Source organism: Schistocerca piceifrons, chromosome 3 (genome assembly GCF_021461385.2).
Source record: "Schistocerca piceifrons isolate TAMUIC-IGC-003096 chromosome 3, iqSchPice1.1, whole genome shotgun sequence".
NCBI lineage: Eukaryota > Metazoa > Arthropoda > Insecta > Orthoptera > Acrididae > Schistocerca > Schistocerca piceifrons.
The window spans coordinates 103,978,444-104,004,712 of record NC_060140.1 but is presented as its reverse complement, the minus strand read 5'-3'; the positions used below and the strand labels follow the sequence as shown (position 1 = coordinate 104,004,712).

General features: G+C 45.3%; 1 long non-coding RNA gene and 1 other non-coding gene across 2 annotated transcripts in view; one reads left to right on the top strand and one right to left on the bottom strand.

Annotated features, from left to right (window-relative positions):
• The window catches only part of LOC124789581, a 663,455-nt gene that overhangs the window by 226,993 nt on the left and 410,193 nt on the right, over positions 1 to 26,269 (bottom strand). The gene's annotated exons all lie outside the window — the stretch shown is intronic.
• Trnai-uau lies at positions 2,792 to 2,864 on the top strand. The gene has a single exon. It is a non-coding gene; the product is annotated as a tRNA-Ile (tRNA).

Sequence of the window (26,269 nt, the reverse complement as noted above, 5' to 3'; positions counted from 1 at the left end):
GCATGATCGAAGTCAATAGCGACGAGTGCTCCACGCACTCGGCATGCCGCTGCTAATGCGATGATATCTCGGTAGTCACCGAGCGCCGTATGTACGTTACTCTTACCGCCGAGGCAAGTTTGATCTATGAAGAGTCTATCAGAAATTGAAGACCGTAGGCGGGCCCCAAGGATGAGCGCGAAAATCTTATAGTCGCAGTTCAAGAGAGTGAGTGGTCTATAATCTCCTGGCCTTCTGCCACCGCGTGGTTTGGGTATTGGGATGATGATACCCTCCGTGAATTCGGCAGGTATCTCAGTCTGTGGTAACAGGAGTTCGTTGTACATCTGAATCCAGGTCCGCCCCATGAGGTATGCAAATGCGCGGTAAAATTCAATTGGGAAGCCGTCCTGTACTGGGGACTTGTTCGGAGCCCCCCTGGCAATTGCATCTGTCAGCTCGTCCTCTGTTATCGCTGTGATGAAAGTCTCTGCATCCAGCGGTGGTCCTCCATCTGGCATTTCCGAGATGACATCATGTAGTGTCTCGTGGTTCACTTGTACAGTTTCATATAACTGGCGGAAATAGTCAGTAAACACATGAGCAATATCACGCTGGTTCACAACTTGCTGGCCAGTTTCAGAGATTAGTTCCCTGATCAATGTCCTGCGTCGTCGTTGGCGTTCACGTACTACGTGGTGCATGGAGGGGGTTTCGGCAGTAACTCTGTCCGCCAATCTCGCCCGGACCATTATACCTTCCATTCTTAGTCTGGTCAGCTGTAATAACTTGGCTTTTATCCTGCGCATGGCCGTGTGCCTTTCCGGCGATGGTTGTTGGGTCATCAGCTCCCTCAGGGTTGTAAAATAAAAATCAGCCGTCGTGCGGTTCCACTGCGATTTGTCCTGCCCGTATCGTGTCAACGTTCTCCGTCACGTTGGTTTTGCGCATTTGATCCACCACTGGAGAACTGAGGTGTATGCTCGTTGGCGGCGAACGCAGGTCTCCCATGCCGCCTCTATCGACCGGCGACATGCAGCGTCACGTAAAAGTGCACAATTCATTTTCCAGGGACCCTTACTCCGCCATATCTTCTGACGCGTTAGTGAAATCGTACAGACGTACGCCATATGATCCGTAAAAGCCGCTGGCCAGATTTCGGCATCCAGTATCGCCGTCCGTAGAGCTCGTGTCACATACACTCTATCAAGTCTACTCGCCGAGTGTCCCGTTACAAACGTGTAACCCGGTCTGTCGCCATGCTGCAGTTCCCAGGTATCCAAAAGTGCCATTTCGGTAATCAACGCACGCAGTTCCATGCATGGCACGTAATGAGGTACTTGGTCCTTTCTGTCGACGACACAATTAATGTCGCCGCACACTATATAGTTATCATAGTGTCCAGCGAACAACGGTGCTATCTCTTCGGTGTAAAATGTCGCCCTTTCTCTTCGTTTTGTGGAGCCAGAAGGCGCGTATAAATTGATGAAACGAACGCCGTCGACAGTGATCGCTATGCCACGTGCCGAAGGGAGAGACATGACGTCCTCCAGTCCTATTCCTTCCCTGGTGAGAATCGCCACACCGCATCCACTTTCATCGTGCGCTGAATAATGTGCCTCGTAGCCGTAGAACTCTGGCGGCGATGTGAAACGCACTTCTTGTAGGAGTACAATATCCACGTCCGCAGCGCGCAACATATCTTTCAGCATTTGAATTTTAAGCGGTGTCCGAATGCCGTTAACGTTTATCGTCGCAATGCGGTACGCCTGGCGTGTGTTCATCGGTTGGAGAGCGGTGTCATTAAGCGTCTATCTGCAGCCCCGGCGCTCCTCGCCACACCAAGTTGTTCAACATTTCCCGACCCCTCCCGGCCTCTGGCCAGGACTACCCTCAATCGTCGCGTTCGTATTTTCATTCTGTTCCTGTTGGTCCATTTCTTGCGCCCAGTCCCCCAGCATATTTCCGGAACTGGCCGAAGGATGGGAGGCAACGTTGTCACCGCTCTGATGTTGGACAATTGTCATCTCCACTTCTGCCTTCCGGTCACCGGAAGGAGAATTCAAGTTATCGTCGCTGTGTAATTCCTGCACCGTCATCTCGGTATCTGTTGAATCCACTGGTCTCAGGTCGATACTGTCGTTGTCGTCCACTGTCCCCTCGGGACTATGGCTATCGTCAGCAGAAGACAGTCGACGCTTATTTCTTCTCTTCGGCGAACGCTGTTTCCGTTGTCTTGCTTCCGTATCGGCCGTTTGGGTTGCGTATCCTCCGTCTTGGGCCTGGCCTATCACGCTCTCGGTGGAAGCACTGGCAGCCACCACGGATGAGCCTGGAGCGGCCGTCAGCTGCATCTCTTCTGTGGTGTCCTGTGTCTGCTGTGATGGAACCGGTGGTCTGAGTTCCAGTCCGTTGGTGTCCATGTTCTCTATAGGGGGCAGCTGCTGGTGCCCATCGGAAATCTCCCTCACGTCGTCTCTCAGGGCTTCCACAAAGGTCATTTCATCATCATTTCATTCTAACGAGCTGCATAGTCACCGATGGTATCTTGTTCTTTCCGACATGTCCGAAAGGACAGATACCATCTTAGTATATATATATAGTTAAGGCTCACCGGCCACTTGACCATCTTCTTCTTCTGTGCGGGTGCACCAACAGTGCCCGAACTCTTACGGGAATCGGCAACGCGCCGCGAGTAATGAGTATAATGGGCGGGGGCACTACGAATGTAGTGAGGGACAATACGTTGAGAATGTGGATTTCGCGGGAGGCGTGCCAGAGATAAATCCGTGCAGTCGCGCTATTCTCTGTGTCCTCAGTGGCTCAGTGGATAGAGCGTCTGCCATATAAGCAGGAGATCCCGGGTTCGAGTCCCGGTCGGGGCACACATTTTCATCTGTCCCCGTTGACGTATGTCAGCGCCTGTAAGCAGCTAAGGGTGTTCATTTCATCATAATTTCATTCTAACGAGCTGCATGGTCATGTCCGTTCTTTCGGACATTTCGGAAAGGACAGATACCATCTTAGTATATATATATAGACCTGTTTATTTCTACACTGGTTTACATCAGTTTACATATTGAACAATTAGCTATTTTTCGACATAATCACCGTTTCTGTCGATGCATTTTTGTAGACGCTGTGGCAGTTTTTGTACGCCCGTGTCATACCAGCTCGCCGCCATGCTGTTCAGAAAGTTATGAACCTCTTCTTTTCACCTCGTCGTCGGAGCTGAACCGCTGGGACCACAATTAACGCTGACAGGTACTGTGAGACTCTGAAAAAACTCAAACGGGCAATTCAGAACCGGAGAAGAGGAATGCTGAGCAAGAGCGTACACATCGCTCGGCAAACCGTTGCTCTCCAGCAACAGTTTCACTGGAACATAATCATACACCCACCCTATAGTCCTGACTTGGCGCCCAGTGAGTATTACCTGTTCCCTCGGTCATAAGAACATTTGGCCAGAAAGCGATTCTGCTCCGACGACGAGGCGAAAGAACAGGTTCATAACTTTCTGAACAGCATGGCGGCGAGCTGGTATATGGGAACACAAAAACTGCCATAGCGTCTACAAAAATGCATCGACAGAAATGGTGATTATGTCGAAAAATAGATATAAACAGGTCTAAGCACTTATAAAAAACAGGAGACCTTACTTTTGGGATTACCCTAGTGCGTCAAGACAACAATAATTTACAGCCGCACCACGTAAAGTGAGTGCACATATTCATGAGAGAATACAGTACATCCTTGGTCAGCACTACCTTCCTTCAGCAACACCGTTCGCTGCATAGTTTGTAGTAAAAACTTCGGATACGCAAAGTATGTAATTCTCACATTAAAGGAAACGTAGTTCAGCTCTATCGGATCATAAGACGAGTATATCTGTGATACGTGTAGTTTTATGTTATAAATAGCGTGTACTGTGCGTTTTTGTTCCCTTCTGTTACATGGGTTAGATAAGTTCGTACCGACTAAGGTCCAAAGCGAGGGGAAAGATCCACCGTGGTATAACAATCATGTACGAAAGGTACTACGGAAACAAAGAAAGCTTCATCATAGGTTTAAGAGTAGTCGAATCATAGCTGATAAGGAAAAGCTGAACGAAGCGAAAAAGAGCGTAAAGAGAGCAATGAGAGAAGCATTCAACGAATTCGAACATAAAACATTGGCAAACAATCTAAACAAGAACCCTAAAAAGTTTTGGTCATATGTAAAATCGGTAAGCGGATCTAAATCCCCTATTCAGTCACTCGTTGACCACGATGGCACCGAAACAGAGGACGACCGAAGAAAGGCAGAAATACTGAATTCAGTGTTCCGAAACTGTTTCACTGCGGAAAATCGTAACACGGTCCCTGACTTCAGCCGTCGCACGGACGCCAAAATGGAAAATATTGAAATAAACGATATCGGAATTGAAAAACAACTGCTATCACTTAGTAGCGGAAAAGCATCCGGACCAGACGAGATACCCTTAAGATTCTACAGTGATTATGCTAAAGAACTTGCCCCCTTTCTATCAGCAATTTATCGTAGATCGCTGGAAGAACGTAAAGTACCTAGCGACTGGAAGAAAGCGCAGGTCGTTCCCATTTTCAAGAAGGGTCATAAATCAGATGCGAATAATTATAGGCCTATTTCGCTTACGTCAATCTGTTGTAGAATAATGGAACATGTTTTGTGTTCTCGTATTATGACGTTCTTAGATAATACAAATCTCCTTCATCATAACCAACATGGATTCCGCAAACAGAGATCATGTGAAACTCAGCTCGCCCTATTTGCCCAAGAAATTCACAGTGCCGTAGACACTGGCGAGCAGATTGATGCCGTATTCCTGGACTTCAGGAAGGCATTTGATACGGTTCCGCACTTACGTTTAGTGAAAAAAATACGAGCTTACGGAATATCGGACCAGGTTTGTGATTGGATTCAGGATTTCCTAGAAGAAAGAACACAACATGTCATTCTTAACGGTTCAAAATCTGCAAATGTAGAGGTAATTTCGGGAGTACCACAAGGAAGCGTGATAGGACCTTTATTGTTTACAATATACATAAATGACTTAGTTGACAACATCGGTAGTTCCGTGAGGCTATTTGCAGATGACACGGTTGTCTACAAGAAAGTAGCAACATCAGAAGACTCGTACGTACTCCAGGAAGACCTGCAGAGGATTAATGCATGGTGCGACAGCTGGCAGCTTTCCCTAAACGTAGATAAATGTAATATAATGCGCATACATAGGGGCAGAAATCCATTCCAGTACGATTATGCCATAGGTGGTAAATCATTGGAAGCGGTAACGACCGTAAAATACTTAGGAGTTACTATCCGGAGCGATCTGAAGTGGAATGATCACATAAAACAAATAGTGGGAAAAGCAGGCGCCAGGTTGAGATTCATAGGAAGAATTCTAAGAAAATGTGACTCATCGACGAAAGAAGTAGCTTACAAAACGCTTGTTCGTCCGATTCTTGAGTATTGCTCATCAGTATGGGACCCTTACCAGGTTGGATTAATAGAAGAGATAGACATGATCCAGCGAAAAGCAGCGCGATTCGTCATGGGGACATTTAGTCAGCGCGAGAGCGTTACGGAGATGCTGAACAAGCTCCAGTGGCGGACACTTCAAGAAAGGCGTTACGCAATACGGAGAGGTTTATTATCGAAATTACGAGAGAGCACATTCCGGGAAGAGATGGGCAACATATTACTACCGCCCACATATATCTCGCGTAATGATCACAACGAAAAGATCCGAGAAATTAGAGCAAATACGGAGACTTACAAGCAGTCGTTCTTCCCACGCACAATTCGTGAATGGAACAGGGAAGGGGGGATCAGATAGTGGTACAATAAGTACCCTCCGCCACACACCGTAAGGTGGCTCGCGGAGTATAGATGTAGATGGGTTCGAGGACCCAGAAGGAACGGCGGCGGATTTGCTGTAACAAGGTACGGCGTCTTTCAAATGGTTCAAATGGCTCTGAGCACTATGGGACTTAACATCTATGGTCATCAGTCCCCTAGAACTTAGAACTACTTAAACCTAACTAACCTAAGGACAGCACACAACACCCAGCCATCACGAGGCAGAGAAAATCCCTGACCCCGCCGGGAATCGAACCCGGGAACGGCGTCTTTGAATGCTGGTCACCATACGAGCGAAGCCGACGGCCATGCCAAGCTGAAAGACGTCATCGTTGGGGTAACGGCCTTTGATTATTATTAAAAAAAGAGGTAGTGCATTCTGTTGTAGATAGAAAAGAAGATGTATCAATATCAGTTGTTGCCTGGTTGTCTTCACGGCATTAAGTCGCACTCACATGTGTGAGCAATCAGAGTTTCTGTTATTACACTGACGATACAAATGTGTTATGAAAAACGAATAAAAACTGAACAGAAGATGATCTTAATGGAAATTTAAAATTGTTAAATTTGTTATATGCTCATCGTGTTAAAACTTAACCAAATCATATTACTGAACAGACGACGCATCAAAAATTGAGTGAGGCTAGGAAATAGGGAACTGGACAGTCTTCGAGACTGACGATTTTCGGTGAGCTGAGTTTGGGCGCTGAAGCAATAGTAATATCCATGATCAATTTTGAATGGCTATTGCAAGTTCTTTAAGTGATTTAGAGTTTTTAAAAGAGAAAAGATGCAGTAATTTTTGAAACTGACGTACCATTAGCTTCGAGATATGAGTTACACAGTTACGCTCATCACATTAGTTGCATGTGCTAATATCACTAGTTGTCTTGGCAACGAACGACAACAGCTATATGCTGAGGTGTGAAAAATACGTAATTGCCTGCGATTATACGCTGATTTATTTATCACAGTTACGCAATTAATGCCCGCTAGTCGTAATAAACAAGAACCTGCTCGGATAAAGTATTTCTTTGGAAGAGGTGACTGTGATATAGACCCAATTAGTACTGGTGAAACAGTTTCCGACATTCTCGTAAAATTAAGGCCTTAGCAGTATGGTCTTATTAGCCACTGTGAAGACTAGTAATCTGCTAAGAGCACTGAAAGACCGAACAGTTCAGCCCACAGCATGAGCTGCTAATATCGCTGGGAACGTATTGCTATTGACAAATAACACGGTCAGGTCGATCAACGGAAACGGTGAAGAGATAGTATGCGCCCGTCGACCCACCGCAAGTGTGTACCTGAAAGGGCAACTGTTGTTCTGATTTTATTTCAGTAGCTTAACCACAATCTTTTTTTTTTTCGGGAGATTTGTCGTATTAAATCTTTTCGGAGCATTTGTTCCGTTAACACTCGAAGAAAATCTGAGCTTTCGACAATGTCCACTGTTGTCATCGTCAGAAAAGCAACTAACTGTCGAAGAATAAGTAAAGGAATTCCACAGACGTAGTTGATGTAATGACCACACAGCGCTTGAGAAGTCACTCGCAGGAAGTTGTTTTCTGTAACTATATACAGGGTGGTCGGAAACAGTCTGGAAAGTTTGTAAGGGCGTTGCAGGAGAGGTTGGGCTGAGAAAAAAAAAATCGATGCTTTTCGCGGTTTCCGAGTTAATCAGAATTGAAAATTAGCCAATCGGGACGTTGCGCGCACGAGTTCAAGCGGCCCGCTATAGACGTTGGTGTCAAACGAATTCCTCGTTTGGTTTCCTAAAACCGAACAAGAGAGCGATAAAAAAATTGGACATGGGGCGGTAGTAAGGATCGAACCCAAGCCAAGGGCTGAGCAGTCTCGTGAGCTGTCATCTACGGACAAGGGCTACGGTTACCCACCCGTTACCATGCTGCAGGGTATCACTGTTGCTAATAGTTAAGTTCAGAACTCCACCACAGAACACTGATGGACCATGAAGGACGACTTGTGCACCGACATAGTTCTCTGTTGCCTCCTTGAGTCCCTGGTTCTCGATGTACGCTTGGCGGTTGTTGGCTGACGCAGCTCGTCAGAAAGCGGTAAAATCGGACATTTCACATCGCAGGTCTACAGTAGAGATACAGGTAAATCATATTACCTGTCGACAGTGCCTTTCGATCTCAGGACCAGGAATCATCGTAAAATAAATGAATTCGAATCTGTGTCAGTGTGTGTTAAAGATGCTGACAATTGTAAAAAAATTAAACTCGTCGGTGACCTTACCCATTATTACAGAAATAAAATGAAATATTCCCTTTCCCTTACCCTAACCAAAAAAATAATAATATTAAACAAAGAAACCATATACGAGATACTCTGTGTCGTTACGCAACCGCTTATCTCTCTGTGTTTACAAACATGACGCACCAAGAGACGCGTGCTGCTAGTGCGACTACTGCACGCGTCCGGGATATCCACACTTCTGACCAGCCGCGTCAGCCAGCAACCGCCAAGCGTACATCGAGAACCAGGGACTCAAGGAGGCAACAGTCAATGGTGACCGAGCAACTGGCTCGTCACAATACGCCAGTCACTACTCTTGATGAACTGTGGTATGGTGTTGAAGCTGCATGGGCAGCTGTACCTGTACACGCCATCCGAGCTCTGTTTGACTCAATGCCCAGGCGTATCAAGGCCGTTATTACGGCCAGAGGTGGTTGTTCTGGGTACTGATTTCTCAGGATCTATGCACCCAAATTGCGTGAAAATGTAATCACATGTGAGTTCTATTATAATATATTTGTCCAATGAATACCCGTTTATCATCTGCATTTCTTCTTGGTGTAGCAATTTTAATGGTCAGTAATGTAGTAGCTGGACACGGAGGGTGAGGTCATCAGAAGGCGTTTCGGAGGAGCTCCACTATTTGCAGCGGTCTGGGAGACCATCCACGGCTGTCCCATCTGACACACCTGACCTAGCGCTCTCGAACTTCCACTCTTTTACGTCATTGAAAGATGCCATTCGCAGAAGACATTTTGAGGATGATGAGGAGGTGATTCACGGAGATTACGTGGAAAAATAGTGTGTGTAGATAAAACACCATTCTCTCGTGTGTGTAATTCTCATTATGTTCAATAAATAACTGTTGAAGAAAAAAATGCGAATGCGTTAATCAAGACTAGTGAAGATGTAAGTCAAAGGGCAAGTGAAGACAAAACTAAATATCTGGTTACTACTGGAATGCCCACGGGAGTAGATCAGGAAATGTTCAGAGTTGGAGACATACAGTTTGATAAAGTGAACACACTTAAATATCTAGGCGTGGACATCACTTCGAGCAATGAGATTGAATCCGAACTGAAGAAGAGATTACGGGCGAGAAATGGGTGCTACTTCTCACTGAATAGATTGCTTTCATCACGGATATTGTCTAGGAATTTAGAAATTGGAATATACAAAACTATTATTCTAACAGTTATGCTGTGTGGGTGTGAGACTTGGTCTCTCACTGTGCAAAATGAAAAGCCGTTTCGAGCATATGAAAAAAAAATTTTGAGGAAAATTTTTGTAGCAAAAAGGGATGAGTGGCGAAAACTGCATAACGAAGAGGTTCACGAACTCTATTCAAGCCTTGACATAATCAGTATTCACCTAGGCTGCGATGGGCGGGTCACGTAGCTCGAATGGATGAGGGCAGGGCAGCGCGCAGAGTACTGGTAGGGCACCTAGAGGGAAAACGTCCTGTGGGGAGACCGAGGCGTAGATGGGAGGACAATGTGAAGGCTGATTTGAGGAGCCTAGGTATCATCTGGTGAGCAAGATGTATGAGACAGGCGAAATACCCTCAGACTTCAAGAAGAATATAATAATTCCAATCCCAAAAGCAGGTGTTGAAAGATATGTGAAAATTGCCGAACTATCAGTTTAATACGTCACAGCTGCAAAATACTAACGCGAATTCTTTACAGACGAATGGAAAAACTGGTAGAAGCCGACCTCGGCGAAGATCAGTTTGGATTCCGCAGACATGTTGGAACACGTGAGGTAATACTACCCCTACGACTTATCTTAGAAAATAGATTAAGGAAAGGCGAACCTACATTTCTAGCATTTGTGGACTTAGAGAAAGCTTTTGACGATGTTGACTGGCATACCCTCTTTCAAATTCTAAAGGTGGCAGGGGTAAAATACAGGGAGCGAAAGGCTATTTACAATTTGTACAGAAACCAGATGGCAGTTATAAGAGTTGAGGAGCATGAAAGGGAAGCAGTGGTTGGGAAAGGAGTGAGACAGGGTTGTAGCCCATCCTCGATGTTATTCAATCTGTATACTGAGCAAGCAGTAAAGGAAACAAAAGAAAAATTCGGAGTAGGTATTAAAGTCCATGGAGAAGAAATAAAAACGATGAGGTTCGCCGAAGACATTGTAATTCTGTCAGAGACAGCAAAGGACTTGGAAGAGCAGTTGAACGGAATGGATAGTGTCTTGAAAGGAGGATATAAGATGTGGTGTCACCGCCAGACACCACACTTGCTAGGTGGTAGCCTTTAAATCGGCCGCGGTCCGTTAGTATACGTCGGACCCGCGTGTCGCCACTGTCAGTGATTGCAGACCGAGCGCCACCACACGGCAGGTCTAGAGAGACGTCCTGGCACTCGCCCCAGTTGTACAGCCGACGTTGCTAGGAATGGTTCACTGACAAATACGCTCTCATTTGCCGAGACGATAGTTAACATAGCCTTCAGCTACGTCATTTGCTACGACCTAGCAAGGCGCCGTATTCAATTGATATTTATCTTGAAGCATGTACCGTCAAGAGAGATGTTCTACAATTGTGGATTAAAGTTAAGTATTCCAAGAACTACGTTCTTTTCTTTATAGGATAATTACTTTACCTTGTTCCAGACCTCATGCCAATCTGCGTGAGTTTAACGCGTGCCTTTCGGCTACCTCCGAGTGGCTTGGCTGTCTTGCCACGCCACTACATAAGATGAACATCAACAAAAGCAAAACGAGGATAATGGAATGTAGTCGAATTAAGTCGGGTGATGCTGAGGGAATTAGATTAGGAAATGAGACACTTAAAGTAGTAAAGGAGTTTTGCTATTTGGGAAGCAAAATAACTGATGATGGTCGAAGTAGAGAGGATATAAAATGTAGACTGGCAATGGCAAGGAAAGCGTTTCTGAAGAATAGAAATTTGTTAACATCGAGTATTGATTTAAGTGTCAGGAAGTCGTTTCTGAAAGTATTTGTATGGAGTGTAGCCATGTATGGAAGTGAAAAATGGACGATAAATAGTTTACACAAGAAGAGAATAGAAGCTTTCGAAATGTGGTGCTACAGAAGAATGCTGAAGATTAGATGGGTAGATCACATAACTAATGAGGAGGTATTGAATAGAATTGGGGAGAAGAGGAGTTTGTGGCACAACTTGATTAGAAGAATGGATCGGTTGGTAGGACATGTTCTGAGGCATCAAGGGATCACAAATTTAGCATTGGAGGGCAGCGTGGAGGGTAAAAATCGCAGAGGGAGACCAAGAGATGAATACACTAAGCAGATTGAGAAGGATATAGGTTGCAGTAAGTACCGGGAGATGAAGAAGCTTGCACAGGATAGAGTAGCATGGAGAGCAGCATCAAACCACTCTCAGGACTGAAGACAACAACAACAACAACAACAACAGGTATTGAAGGTGAATGGAAGGAAATAGCCCAAGACAGGGACAGATGGCGATAATACGTTGCTGCGGTAATGGACTCTCGAGTCCGGTATGACCAGTGTGTGTGTGTGTGTGTGTGTGTGTGTGAAGAAAAAAATGCGGTGCATTACTTTCTGTGCAGCCTTCGTATACTAGACGACGGTTTGTAAATGTATTGAAGAAAGACATGAAGCTGAGCACCGCAATCGACTTCCTTCTGGTTTCTTCACCAGTGAGCAGAGCAAGCCGGGTTTCACGCGATCGGAGCTTGCTCGATTCCTCCGCAAGTGGAAACTGTTTAGTCTTCGGAGTGTTTGTTTACCAGACTCCGACCGCGCTGCTCTACGCCTACGCCTCAATGTGGCGTCCACTGTGGGCGGCGGCTGACCGCTGCCCGCTGGAAGCGCGGTCGGAGGTCGGCGCGGCCCGGCAGCCGCCGCGGCGCTCATTTCCTGGTCCTGACGCCCGCTGTCACGGCGCGCATCCATCACGCATCGCTCCCGACCGCCAAGACCCCCACGTAATTACGGCCGGCCTTATCTGCAAACCAGAAATATCGGCTGCCGGCCGGCGCCGCGCGCCCCGGCCGCACCCGCGGCCCACCCACGCCACAGCCGGCCGGCGCCGCGCGCCCCAGCCGCACCCGCGGCCCACCCACGCCACGCCTACACGTCCTAACACTCCGCCCTACCGTGCGACAGCGCCGCCCGTGCCTGCGACCGAGCGGGGAACGTGTCTCGTGATCCGTTTGTGCTGCAGAATCAGCCGAAACGCTGATCAACACGGGAGTCTGGTATACGGCGGAATTACATCGCCGTCTGCCTACGATATCTCTCTGTGCTTTCCCAAAACGCTTCCATCTATTGTAATGCTGCCCGGAGACCAGACGTTTCGAATCATTTCTGTCCTCCGACTAAACGGTGAGAGGAAGCGTTATGTAGGTGGCTCGAGATGACCACCTTCTTTTTCCGTCTATTTTTGATACATTATGGTACAAAAACCTTTGGAAATGCAAAGAAGGATAAACTTGTTCTTCCTTGGGTTGGATCGGGTTGGTTGGGGGAAGAGACCAAACAGCTAGGTCATCGGTCTCATTGCATTAGGGAAGGACGGGGCAGGAAGTCGGCCATGCCCTTTCAAAGGAACCATCCCGGCATTTGCCTGGAGCGATTTTGGGAAATCACAGGAAACCTAAATCAGGATGGCCGGACGCGGGATTGGACCGTCGTCCTCCCGAATGCGAGTCCAGTGTGCTAACCACTGCGCCACCTCACTTGGTTGTTCTTCCTTGGCAATATCAGTGCGGAAGGAGGGTGGGGAAGCGAGGGGGGAAAGGGGAGAGAGAGAGAGAGAGAGAGAGAGAGAGAGAGAGAGAAGCTATCTGTTGATTGAAAACATGTTTGGATAAAAATCCTATGTCAAGATCACTTACTTTCTTTGCTGATTAGCTGTTTCGGTTCATCCAGAATGAGATTTTCAAAAATGGTTCAAATGGCTCTGAGCACTATGCGACTTAACTTCTCAGGTCATCAGTCACCTAGAACTTAGAACTACTTAAACCTAACTAACCTAAGGACATCACACACATCCATGCACGAGGCAGGATTCGAACCGGGGACCGTAGCGGTCGCTCGGTTCCAGACTGTAGCGCCTAGAACCGCACGGCCACTCCGTCCGGCTGAGATTTTCCCTCTGCAGCGGAGTGTGCGCTGATATGAAACTTCCTGGCAGATTAAAACTGTGTGCCGGACCGAGATTAGAACTCGGGACCTTCGCCTTTCGCTGGCGCTTCAGTCCAGAACCGCACGACTGCTACGGTCGCAGGTTCGAATCCTGCCTTTGGGCATGGATGTGTGTGATGCCCTTAGGTTAGTTAGGTTTAAGTAGTTCTAAGTTCTAGGGGACTGGTGACCTCAGATGGTAAGTCCCATAGTGCTCAGAGCCATTTCAACCATTTTTTGAACTTTCGCGGGCAAGTGCTCTACCATCTGAGCTCATTATCGAGACATCTTCAGATCAATCTAAAACGTTGTTCATTGCATGACGCTCATTACACATGGTCATATTTTTAGAGCTAAGTAGCCCTACTTGAATAATAAAAATCCTAAGTAAACATGGGAACAACTTCAAAAAGATATAGTACAGACAGCAGAAGAAACCATTCTCCTTACCAAAAAATGGAAACATGCCTGGTGGAATGATGAGTGTGACAAACTAAACCTAACAAGACAACGAGCTTGGAACATTTGGAATGCCAACAAAAATGGTAAAAATAGGAACTCCCTAAAAGAAGCTCGGAAGCAAGCTTCAAAAGGCCTTAAAAAGATCCAAGTTCAATACATAAAAGACCAACTAGCATCAATAGACTCCAACTTCAAACAGAACAATGCTAGGGACTTTTACAAAACCTTCAAAAGTAACTTAAAGAAATACTCTCCTCCTAGTCTATTTTTCACGGACCCAAAAACGCAGAAAACTGTATACAGTAGCATAGAGAACTGTAGAATACTTGCTGAATATTTTGGAGAACTACATAACTGTTATCCACCGAAAGAAAAATTTAATTTCAATATTGTAAACCCAACACCACCAGACTCCAAGCCGTCAACCACAGAAGAAATAAAAGAAATCATAAAAGAGCTTAAAAATAATAAAGCCCCTGGAGAGGATAATATAGTTGCTGAACTATGGAAGTACTCTAGCGACAACATGGTACAGTGTCTATCAGAAATACTAAAAGAAATCTGGACAACACACAGATTACCACCAGACTGGACATCTGCATTAATACATCAACTACATAGAAAAGGGAAGAAAACAGATCCTAGCAACTATAGGGGAATCTCCTTCTTACCAGTGACCTATAAGATCTTGTCTAAGGCGCTTTTAAAAAGAGCAGAAGAGATACTTGACAAACAGCTAGGAGAGTATCAGGCTGGATTTAGGAAGGGAAGGTCATGTGCAGAACAAATACTAAATTTAAAGAACATAATAGAAATGAGGAAAATCAGGAATAAATACAAAATCGAAAGTAAAATTTAGGGGAGAGCTCTCAAAATCGTTTGAAATAAAGTCAGGTGTTCGACAGGGAGATGGTCTGTCACCTCTGCTTTTCAATTGTGTCTTGGAGAAGGTAGTTCGAGAATGGAGGAAGGCCATCAATACTAAAGGGATTCAACTAGGGAGGAATCCAAACAAGATCACTGTCGACTGTTTAGCCTTCGCAGATGACATGGCATTGATTACAGATTCACTAGACAATGCCCAAGAACAAATAAGAGAACTATAAAAACAAGCAGCCAAAGTAGGACTACAAATATCCTATGAAAAAACAAAGTTTATGACAAACATCTGTGATGCTCCTCAAAATATTGTAGTTGACAACAACACAATACACAAAACAGATTCCTTTAAATACCTAGGAGAGTGGATTACATACAATGCCAAAGTAAAGATAGCTATAGAAACTAGAGTGCACAAAATGGAAAGAGTGTTTCATATGACCAAAAACGTTTATAATAAAAAATCCTTGTCCACGAAATTAAGACACTACCACAGTGGCCAGACCTGAAGCTCTCTATGCGGCAGAAACACTTAAACTAACAAGAAATGGAGATCTTGAGAAACTAGAGAAGGTCGAAAGAAGAATTTTAAGGAAAATACTGGGAGCTAAAACAAACGATAATGCTGAATACAGGTTAAGACCAAACAGAGAGCTATATCTGAAAACGGAGAAACTAACTGATGTAATGAGGAAGAGGAGACTACAGTTTTTTGGACATATATTCAGAATGGATAACAACAGACTAACCAAGCGGATATTCACATTACTCAATAGCTACAAATCCAAGCCAGCATGGTTCATAGAGACTGAAAAGGACATTGAAAATGCTGGAGTTACAACAGACACAATAGAAAACAGAACACATTTCAGAAAGGCAGTTCAAAAGGCAGAATTTCAGGAGAGAAAGAAAATAACTAGACGAAAGTGGACTCAAGAAGAAAGGGAACAACACTCTAAAAGGATGAAGGAAATTTGGAAACTGAAGAAATCTAATACAATGAAGAGTAGCCAAAGTTGATTCATCGTACCCTCCAAATGGGTTATTCGAAAGAAAAAAAAAGTAAAAATCTTACTCGCTTATGTAAACTGAGAGCTGTCAGCTGTCTCAAAGACACTTCCTTGTTCCAGACACGAATGTTAGAAATGCGATGTGTTGTTTACATCCACTCATGGGCGATGCAAGCTTGCTGCCCATCGTCTGTACATTCGTGCGGCAAAATGGGGACTGTAACAACATTTGATTAGTGATTAACGTTATCAGTTTACGTAACAAACTAAAATTTTTATATAACAAATTAATATTTTCACTTCACGATTTTTTATTTAACTAGTGCGTCTTAACCCTAAAAAATGCGATGCTGTTTAATGATTATCACACATTGAGCAGCATTCCAGATTAATCTGAAGATAGCTCGGTAATCAGCTCAAATCGGTTGTCAGTAAAGAAAATTTGCGATCTTCACGTACGATTTTTTGCCGAAGATGTTTGAAAGATAAACTGTGTGCCGGATCGCGACTATAATCTCTGAGACTTGCCTTCTGCGAGCAAGTGCTGTACCAACTGAGCTACATCGAACACAACTCACGCGCGACTCGTCCTCACATCTTTACTTCCGCCAGTACCTCGTCTCCTACCTGCCAGACTTCACTGAAGTTATCCAGCGCAGGAGATGAAGTACTGGCGGAAGTAAAGCCGTGATGTCGGTCCTGAGTCGTGCTATGGTAGCTCAGTTGGTAGAGCACTCCCCCGCGAAAGGCAAATGCCGCAGGTTCGAGTCGCAGTTAGGGACACAGTTTTAATCTATCAGCAATCACTTCAACGGATGGGCAGTCGGCAGATGAGGGTTGAAGTGATCGCTGTAACAAGCGGAAATCTACTATTACCAGTACTGCTGACCCCTATCTTGACGAGAACCGGGGTGGAGTCTTCCTACAGGTCGGTCAGGGGCCTGAAGATGGTGTAGTGAATCGCCGTTACTGGTATGCAAATAAAATAAGTTTGGAAACTAGACGGCTGAAAGGTGTTTGATTTGACATCCTGTATCGAACAACCGAGTCCCGCAACCTTGGGCATATAGAGAAAACTGACAACTGCTCGGAGATGGGGGTGTGCTGACTCCCCTCCCCGCCGTTATGTGCATCCGGTGACATCTAAGGGCTGAGGATGACACGGCGGTCGTAAGTACCGTAGGGCCTTCAAGGCGTGTTCGGACGTTTTTTAAGAACTGGTTCAAATGGCTCTGAGCACTATGGGACTTAACATCTATGGCATCAGTCCCCTAGAACCTAGAACTACTTAAACCTAAGGACATCACACAACACCCAGTCATCACGAGGCAGAGAAAATCCCTGACCCCGCCGGGAATCGAACCGGGGACCCCGTGCGCGGGAAGCGAGAACGCTACCGCAAGACCACGAGCCGCGGACTGTGTTATGATGATTAGCTGGCATTGTCAGTTACACCGGAGGCCGCTCAGATCGTATGAAAATACACTATAATAACTATATTCAGCGAAATTAAAACGCTATCTTCTCATCAATCATATAGTTTTTTAATGGAAAATTCATTTCGCCGACTGTTCACATTAACCTTATGCTACTGTCTCCCGTTATCATGCAATAAGAGAACAGCTGTGTGAACAGCTCCCCATTTTTGACGACTGTGCACCGTTTGCACAGCTATTCTCTTATTATATGACGAGAGACAGTATGGGATATTGTCTCTGTAACTTGTATCCTATTAATGTGAACAGTCGACGAAATGGACTGCAAAAAAAACCTATACAAATGACCTGAAGATGGTGATTTAATTTCGCTCAAACTAGTAATCATTGAGTACTTGTGTATTTTTACGCGACCTGGGCAAATAAACTTCTATAATAAGAAGAATAACTGTCCTTCAAGTTGTGTTATCTAGGAAAGGATACTCACGCCCCAAGAAGTCCCACTTTTTCTACTTCACAGCTCCAGTACTGTTGCACTCCTGTCACGCCTCCGCTTGTCCCTGGCAGAGCTTTTGACAAATTTATTTTTAACGGGAGCTGGGAAACATTTGCTATTCTAGGTAAACTGGAAAATCACAAGGCTGGAGGAATCATCATTTATGGGAAACGTACTTAGGATACAAAGAACAGATACTGAGGGGTAGCGCCGTATACCGATCCTGCCTTGGAGAAGGGTTAAGTGGGAGATGTGTCTCAGAGCTGGATAGTGACAGAAGGTGACGCGAGACTGGACGCGCACGTAGTTTATGTATCAGTCGACGGAGCACAATATTGGATAGGGGACTGATTTAGTTTCGATTGTGAGCACTAGAGTGCACTAAAGTAATAGAATTTTTTCATAAACTGTTCTAGTATTTTCATAAAGTGTTATTATGTCTTTTTGTGTAGGTAAAATGTTATAAATGTGTTTTAGCAGTATGAATGATGCGTGACTGTGGTTTAAGGTTAATGTGAAGATGATTGTTTAACGAATTACGTAGTGGGATTTAGTGTGGGAACATTTCGAAAAAAGTATAGATGTGGACAAAGGGGATTTTTGTTGAATAGATTTGTAAAGTAAGTTTATGGTAAAGGGAAAGTTAATTCAGGTATAAATAACAATAGTAAATAACTTTATGCACAAACAAAACTTCAGAATGCTAGATAATTACGTCGGTAGAAAGTGCAGTCGTCATTGATGAAAAGCGCGGATTGACGGGGGAGAATGTTGTTTTGCTATTGGCTGTTGAGTAAAGCAATATTCTTCGCGACCTTTTTCTGCTGGTAAAGAAGACTTAGAGTGTTCTAGGGAAGAGTCGGAGCCTAGCCATGAAACAGTTCGGACGTGTGTAGTAGTAGTTCGGATGGAAATGATAAGTTGCCGGATCTAGCAGTGTTTCATACATCAAAAATGTTGTAAAGTAACGGTATAACTATTCCGATGGGTGTGTAGAAATTTCGGAATTTTTAAGTGAATTTTGTGACGACAATAGACATATATTCCGCGTGGCGTATTGAGCACGTCGGTGGCTAAAAACTGTGACTGCATTTGGTACCGACACACTTAGTATTTGGCGAGCATTCTCAATCAAAAAACAATCTGTATTTTTGTGGCTATTACGTTTTCGGGAAATGAAACACCATGAACTTGCTAACGTGAATGAAAGGGATTGTGAGTGACTGTGTTAAGACTAACACGGACTTGGCAGTGATACTTGTTCACCTAAGTTTCAGAATATATTAAGGACAAAATTTCCAACCTTTCATTTCGTGTGAAATCTTTCTCCCGAAACATAGATTAGTGACTTTAATTGCAGCCTGGTTCACGTCTAACAAGGGGAGGCCGCCAATTGTGAAATTCAGATTCGATTCATACTGCGCATAATAAAAGCTCATGGCCAGAGGTGTAATGTGGCAAAGCACCAAGATGCACTTCTCAGCCGTTGTCGAGAAAATCGACAGTTAAAACAAACCGTTGCGGTGAAACAGTCTCTACGATTATTAGCTTTCTACAGCGTCGTGGCGCAGCGGTAAACGCTCTGGTTCGTAATCCGAAGGTCGCCGGATCGGATCCTGAGCCATGCAACTTGTTTTTATTATTTGTTTTTTTGTAATTCAAATTTATATATATATATATATATATATATATATATATATATATATATATATAATTCCCAGCAATCAGTTGCAACAATTATGCATATAATAAGTTGTTGAAAGTCGTTTGTCGTAGAAAAATAAAACTTGAAATAAAACACAATATCACAAATAATATTCAAGTGGATACAACTTACTGATAAGTTCGGTATACACTCGCACAAAATTGACAATTAGTGACCAGAGGTAGCTGGAGTATCGCACCAACCAGAGTGATAGTTATCATAGAAACATGGAAAGCAGAAAGCAGCACGACATCGAGCACATCTGATAAACGATGTGTTTTTACAAGAACAAATGTTTTTTAAATTATCTGTTGGGAAACACACCTGATTGACATTCTGAAAAATTGTTCTATCGTTCGTCAGGTTTGGTGCATACCACGCGTATCGTATCATATCGGCAAAAATTGGAGAAGAGAATTGGTGGTGTACGATGGATTGGATTTATTTCAATAAATAAATATATATATATATATATATATATATATATGTGTGTGTGTGTGTGTGTGTGTGTACATTTGAATTACAAAAAAAAACAAATAATAAAAAAAAGTTGCATGGCGCGAGAATCGATCCGGCGACCTTCGGATTACGAACCAGAGCGCTTACCGCTGCGCCACGACGCTGTGCAAAGCTAATAATCGTAGAGAGTATTTCACCGCAACGGTTTCTTTTAACTGTCGATTTTCTCGACAACGGCTGAGAAGTGCATCTTGGTGCTTTGCCACATTACACCTCTGGCCATGAGCTTTTATTATGCACAGTATGAATCGAATCTGAATTTCACAATTGGCGGCCTTCCCGTAGGCTTCGCTCGGCTTCCCTACTGATGATATGCTGAGACAATGTCCACAGGTAGGTACAGGTTTGTCGTAAAGGGACGGAAGGAACCGCGCCGCCGCAACACGTCCAATATGGACAAAAATGGCTCCGATTTTATATCGGAAAGAGTAGTGCCACCGAGGCCCTCAGTAGAGCAGGCCAGCGCTGTGCGTGCTTTATAACGCTGCTGTGGCCGACAAATGCGTCAGTGAGCAACCCAGGCGCGCACTGCCGCCAGGGAACGCGTCAGCACAGCAGGGGCTGACCGGCTGGCTAGGTGGGGGGAGAGTTGGAGGGGGGGATCGCCATTCGGGACGGCGCGCCAGGCTCGGCTAATGTGCCGAGCGGTAAAAGCTCCTTTACTAAATAATGAACGCCGGGCCGTCCGCATCGCGCAGTGCTGCCGCTGCCGCCGCAGCTGCAGCTGCGAGGCCAACTAGCTGCTCCCCGCGGGCCGGCCGGCCGCTGGGGACAACCTGCCGCCGCCGATCGCGTCCAAACTTAGCCCCGGCTGCCCTGCACTCTCGCCCTACCGCACCAGATTTATGCGGTGGAAACCTTTGCTGCGCCACTGCCCGCTTATCTGCCCCGTCCGTCCGGAACTGGTGTTGGCTGACAGGATTCGGAAATTTCATCAAGACCAAGCCATCGTTTCCACCTCTAATAAACAGCCACGTTATATTCGAAACACTATAGGAGCCCGCCAGAGGCAGGATAGACGAGTGGCGGTAGACTCCTGTGGAATGCCGGGGTGCTAATCAAACATGATTCAGTTACCAATCATAATTAGCGACAGTTTTACATTCAGTATGCCTTGTTGCCAGCGCTGCCTAGCAGCGGACGTCCAGAGCCCGCGTTGCACGAAGGCGCAGAGTTGCGCTCAGAGCCAGGCGAGGAATTTGCTGGCGCAGGCTCTGTGATTTTTGTCATAGGTCACAGCTGCGGCCCCGTCGCATTCCCCTCAGGTTTAGTTATAAGTTGGCATAGTGGATAGGCCTTGAAAAACTCAACACAGATTAATCGAGAAAACGGGAAGAGGTTGTGTGGAACTATGAAAAAAATAAGCAAAATATACAAACTGGGTAGGCTGGCTCTGAGCAATATGGGACTTAACATCTGAGGTCATCAGTCCCCTAGAACTCAGAACTACTTAAACCTAACCAACCTAAGGACATCACACATCCATTCCCGACGCAGGATTCGAACCTGCGACCGTAGCAGTCGCGCGGTTCCGGTCTGAGCGCCTAGAACCGCTCGGCCACCGCGGCCGGCTACAAACTGAGTAGTCCATGGCAAGATAGGCAACATCAAGGATAGAATGAGTTCAGGAGCGCCGTGGTCCCGTTGTTGGCGTGAGCAGCTGCGGAACGAGAGGTCCTTGGTTCAAGTCTTCCCTCGAGCGAAAAATTTAATTTTTTATTTTCAGACAATTACTATCTGACAAACTCTTATGTTTTCATTACTTTTTTGGGAGTGATTATCACATCCAGAAGAAAACCTAAATCGCGCAAGGTAGACGAATCTTTTTACCCATTCGCCAAGTGTAGAACTTAGGTGAGTCGACAACATATTCCTGTCATGTGACGCACATGCCGTCACCAGTGTCGTATAGAATATATCAGACGTGTTTACCTGTGGACGAATCGGTTGACCTATGACCTTGCGATCAAATGTTTTCGGTTCCCATTGGAGAGGCACGTCCTTTCGTCTACTAATCGCACGGTTTTGCGGTGCGGTCGCAAAACACAGACACTAAACTTATTACAGTGAACAGAGACGTCAATGAACGAACGGACAGATCATAACTTTGCGAAAATAAAGAAAGTAAACTTTTCACTCGAAGGAAGACTTGAACCAAGGACCTCTCGTTCCACAGCTGCTCACGCTAACCACGGGGCCACGGCGCTCCTGACCTCACATTGTCTTTGATGTTGGCTATCTTGCGCATGGACTACTCAGTTTGTATATTTTGCTTATTTTTCTCATAGTTCCACACAACTTCTTCCTGTTTTCTTAATTGATCTGTGTTCAGTTTTTCAAGGCCTATCCACTGTGCCAACTTATAACTAAATCTGAGGGGGGTGCGATGGGGAGGTTCCCTTGTTAGAAGGGTTCGTCGGCCGCCACATCGCTACAGCCCGGTGTGGCGCTGGACATCTGTCGGAGCCTCAGCGCTCTCACTGAGTGAAGTTGCGCTCAGGCTCGGCCACAGAAATCTGCACGCCCCTGATGGAAAAACCAGAACAGAAGAGAGTCGAAGCATTTGAGCTGCTGAGAAGCATTTGAGATGTAGTGCTACAAACGAATATTGAAAATTAGGTGGGCTGATAAGGTAAGGAATGAGGTTCTGCGCAGAATCGGAGTATGTGGGAAACGCAACGAGAAGGGACAGGGTAAAAGGACATCTGTTAAGACATCAGGGAGTGTCAACAAATAAATGATGAAAGCGTATGGCATTGGTGGCCGGGAGACCCCTTATGGGGCGGTTCGAAGTTCTTTAACGCCACTACGGCGACTTGCGAGTGAGCGAGGATGAAATGATGATGAAAGACACACAACACCCAGTCATCTCGAGGCAGAGAAAATCCCTGACCCCGTCGGGAATCGAACCCGGGACCCCGTGCGCGGGAAGCGAGAACACTGCCGCAAGACCACGAGCCGTGGACAATAAATAAATGAATATTCCCCTATGGCCATTTATCAAACCTCGTGCGCAGGCCTTGTCCAACGACCCCTGTCCACTTTGCCCCCGAAACCATTCGTATTGGTAAAAAACAAAAAGCAAGTAGACCCGGGTTCGAGTCCCGCCGTGGCACAAATTTTAATTCATTTCTTCAGCTTCCAGCATTATGGTAGATAAAGATGAGACTTAAATGTCTCGGAGAAAATTTAATTACAACATCGTTACTCAGTTACGTGTACAAGCACGTAGTGCAGCTGACGGCAGCGTGAGGATTCTGGCATGCCGCCGCCTAGGTGTCGTAATGTTACCGGCCAGCAGCGCAGAAGTGCGGCGAGTCGAACAGAGGACGCGCTGCACGCGGGGCAGGGCAGAGTGGAGCGCAGCGGACGAGCTCCCGGCCGGCCGGCCTTGGCGGCGCGGCCTGGCTTTTACTGGGACTGGGGTGGCGGAAGGCCTTTAAAAGCGGCCGGCGGCGCATCCTTTACTGCGGCTTTTCCAGCCCATTAGCCGGCGTGGCGTGGCGGGCGCGGCCGCTGAGTGCGCCATTCCCGCCCGGGTCCAGCCAGCCAGCTCCAGGCTGGAGCCGCGCGCCACGCTCCTAGCACTGCCGGGCCACGCCCCCGTTGCTGCGCCGCTCCGAAATCCGGCGCTTCACAGGCGGCCAGACCGCACCGCACCGCACCACGGTACGTGCCGACCCTCCCACACACAGCCAGCCAGCCAGCTAGCCGGCCACCGTGCTGCACATCGCACTCTGCCCCCCCCCCCCCAGATTTCACACCCCACCTCGGCGGCTTAGCGGTCAGCGCCAGCGCCGGCACAGCACACGGGCGCCGGCTGCTCTGTAGGCGCGAGCGACGTCAGCGTCGAGGTTTATCCTGATTGGAACTTGTCATCATCATCAGTTATCTGCTATATTAGCAGGTCCTTTGCCACTCCATTTTCTGCGATCCATTGCTTCCTTCTTAAGGCTGCTGTATGTTGTACCGTCCATCATGTCATCCAGTATCTGGAATCTCTTCCTTCCTCGCTTCCTTTTCCCTTCTACATAACCTTCTAAAACTGTTTTTATCAGTCCGTCATTCTTTCTTAATATATGCCCAATCCAATTACTTTTTCTTCTCTTTATTACATCTAGTAACTGTCTTTTCTCTCCCACTCTTCTCAGTACCTCTTCATTTTTTTACTCTGTCCATCCAACTTTTTCTTTCCATCTCCCGCCATGTCCAGAGCTCAAAAGCCTCCAGCCTTTCTCTGTCTTTTTTCCTCACAGTCCATGTTTCAGCACAATATAGGACACTCCATACAAGACATTTTATGAGTCGCTTTCTGAGTTCTCGGTCCAGACAGCTGCAGAAAATTCTCCTTTTCTTATAAAACGCCTCTTTTGCCATTGCTATCCTTGTTTTAATTTCTGTGGTGCACTTCCAGTCGGTGTCTATCCTGCTTCGAAGATACTTAAAATTTTGCACCTGTTATAGTATTTCTCGATTCAGCATAATTTTTATTCCCTTATTTCCTCCTAGTGCCAATACTTTTGTTTTATTTGTGTTAATTTTCATTCCATATTTTTTTCCGTTAGTTGCAATGGTGTCCACCAAATCCTGTAATTCTTTTTACCCTGTGGCTAGAAGGACCATGTCATCAGCAAATCTCAAACACCCTACTCTTCTTCCTCCAATTTCTACTCCTTTGTCATCTAATGAGCATTGGTCACTCATATTTTCCAAGTAGAGGTTGAAAAGAGTAGCTGATAAACAGCAAGCATCCTTGTCTTACTCCTTTTCCTAGTCTGATCCAGTTTGTACTTTCTCCTCTCACTTTAAATGAAACTTTTTGATTAAAATATAATGAGTTTATAAGTCTTCTGGTTTTCCAGTCTACTCTCTTTTCCCTCATTATAGTCGCCAGCTTGTACCAAACCACACTGTCAAATGCCTTTTCTACATCGATGAAGCACATATATAGGTCTCTTTCTTTTTCAAAAAACCTTTCTCCCAAGATTCGCAGGAGCCCTATTGCATCTTTGGTGCCCGTATTCCCTTTAAAGCCAAACTGCTCCTCGCCAAGATTCTCCTCCATTACTTTTTCAACTCTTTTATTAATTATTCTTAACATCACTTTGGCCGCATGTGAAATGAGGCTGATTGTCCTGTGCTCGCTGCATTTCTTGGTTCCTTGTTTTTTCGGTAATGGAATCATTACTATTGTCAGAAAGTCCTCAGGCCATTCACCACATCATATATTTTATTACATAACCTCAATATTTCTTATTCCATCATGGTTCAAGCATTTTAGTATTTCTCCCGGTATTGGAACTTGTAATGGTTCTTTATTTACGTGACCATTACGGCACTCCAACCCCAGTTCTCGATACCAGTAATATTGTACCACTTTTCTGCGAAGTAACAGACATATTTTTGTGACAATATTCACATTTGGTTTTATTAATGTATAGTACTCTGATGTATCGATATATTACAGTGATATGGCTCTTGTGTGTATTCATTTCTGTGAAACTGTCATAATCTTTGACTTATTTGTAACCGATTTGGCGCGAATGCGCACAGAGCAGTCTTTGTTTCACTTTGCAGAAGTTAAGTGGTTATTTCGCTTTGTAAAAGAACAGTCAGGTCTTGTGTTTGGCTAAAGTGGAAATTAAATATATGAAGATTGATAGAAAACTGTTTTCTTGATGATGTGACAATTAAGAAGAAGTATATGTGAATTTACAAGAAGTTTAATAAAAATGTGGATCGTTAACACCAAGTCAAAAATTATTTCTACCATATCATTGTTCTGATCTGGGATTGTTTGATCATTTAGAATTTCCTGAAAAACGCATTTGTTATGTCTTCAAATATTGCTATAATACAGATCTGGACCTTCTAGCAGTCAAAGTGGAATCACCCTAGAATCAACAAAATGAGCCATAACAACTTCGACGAAATCTACGTGGGAATCCATTCAAGATAAGTACCAAAACTAATGACTTCACTATTTCCATTCTGACGATACCATCCACAGTCAATAACCTTGTTGTTGCCCGATAAAGCGAACATATGCTACGTGAGCAACGTTATTTATTTGATTTCTAACCTACTTTGCAAGTGGTGGTATTGTTAGAAACTGAAGTACCATTTTCATGTTATCTCATTCTAATCAGCACCTACTTTTACGACCAATCGCAACGCAGATGTTCGGGAGTTTGTTCTCTTTCTACATTACAACTCGAAACCAGCAGTCTCGCGTCCCGGCACAGTTCCCCCACACCATTTATTACTTCTTTTTCTTCTCTGCTTGTTGCTTGAAACATTCCCTACGGACATAATCATTTGTGTTGGACTGCAACGTACTGGCTGAGGAGGGGGAGACATCCGGAGAAGCGCCCACACGTTAAACGTCGGGTGAGTAACTGGCAAATGGAATCGCAACCAAGCGATTAGGGCCGTAGGGTATATCATTTCTTCCCGGAAATCAAGGCGCGTCTGAGACTGAGCCATATCAATCCCA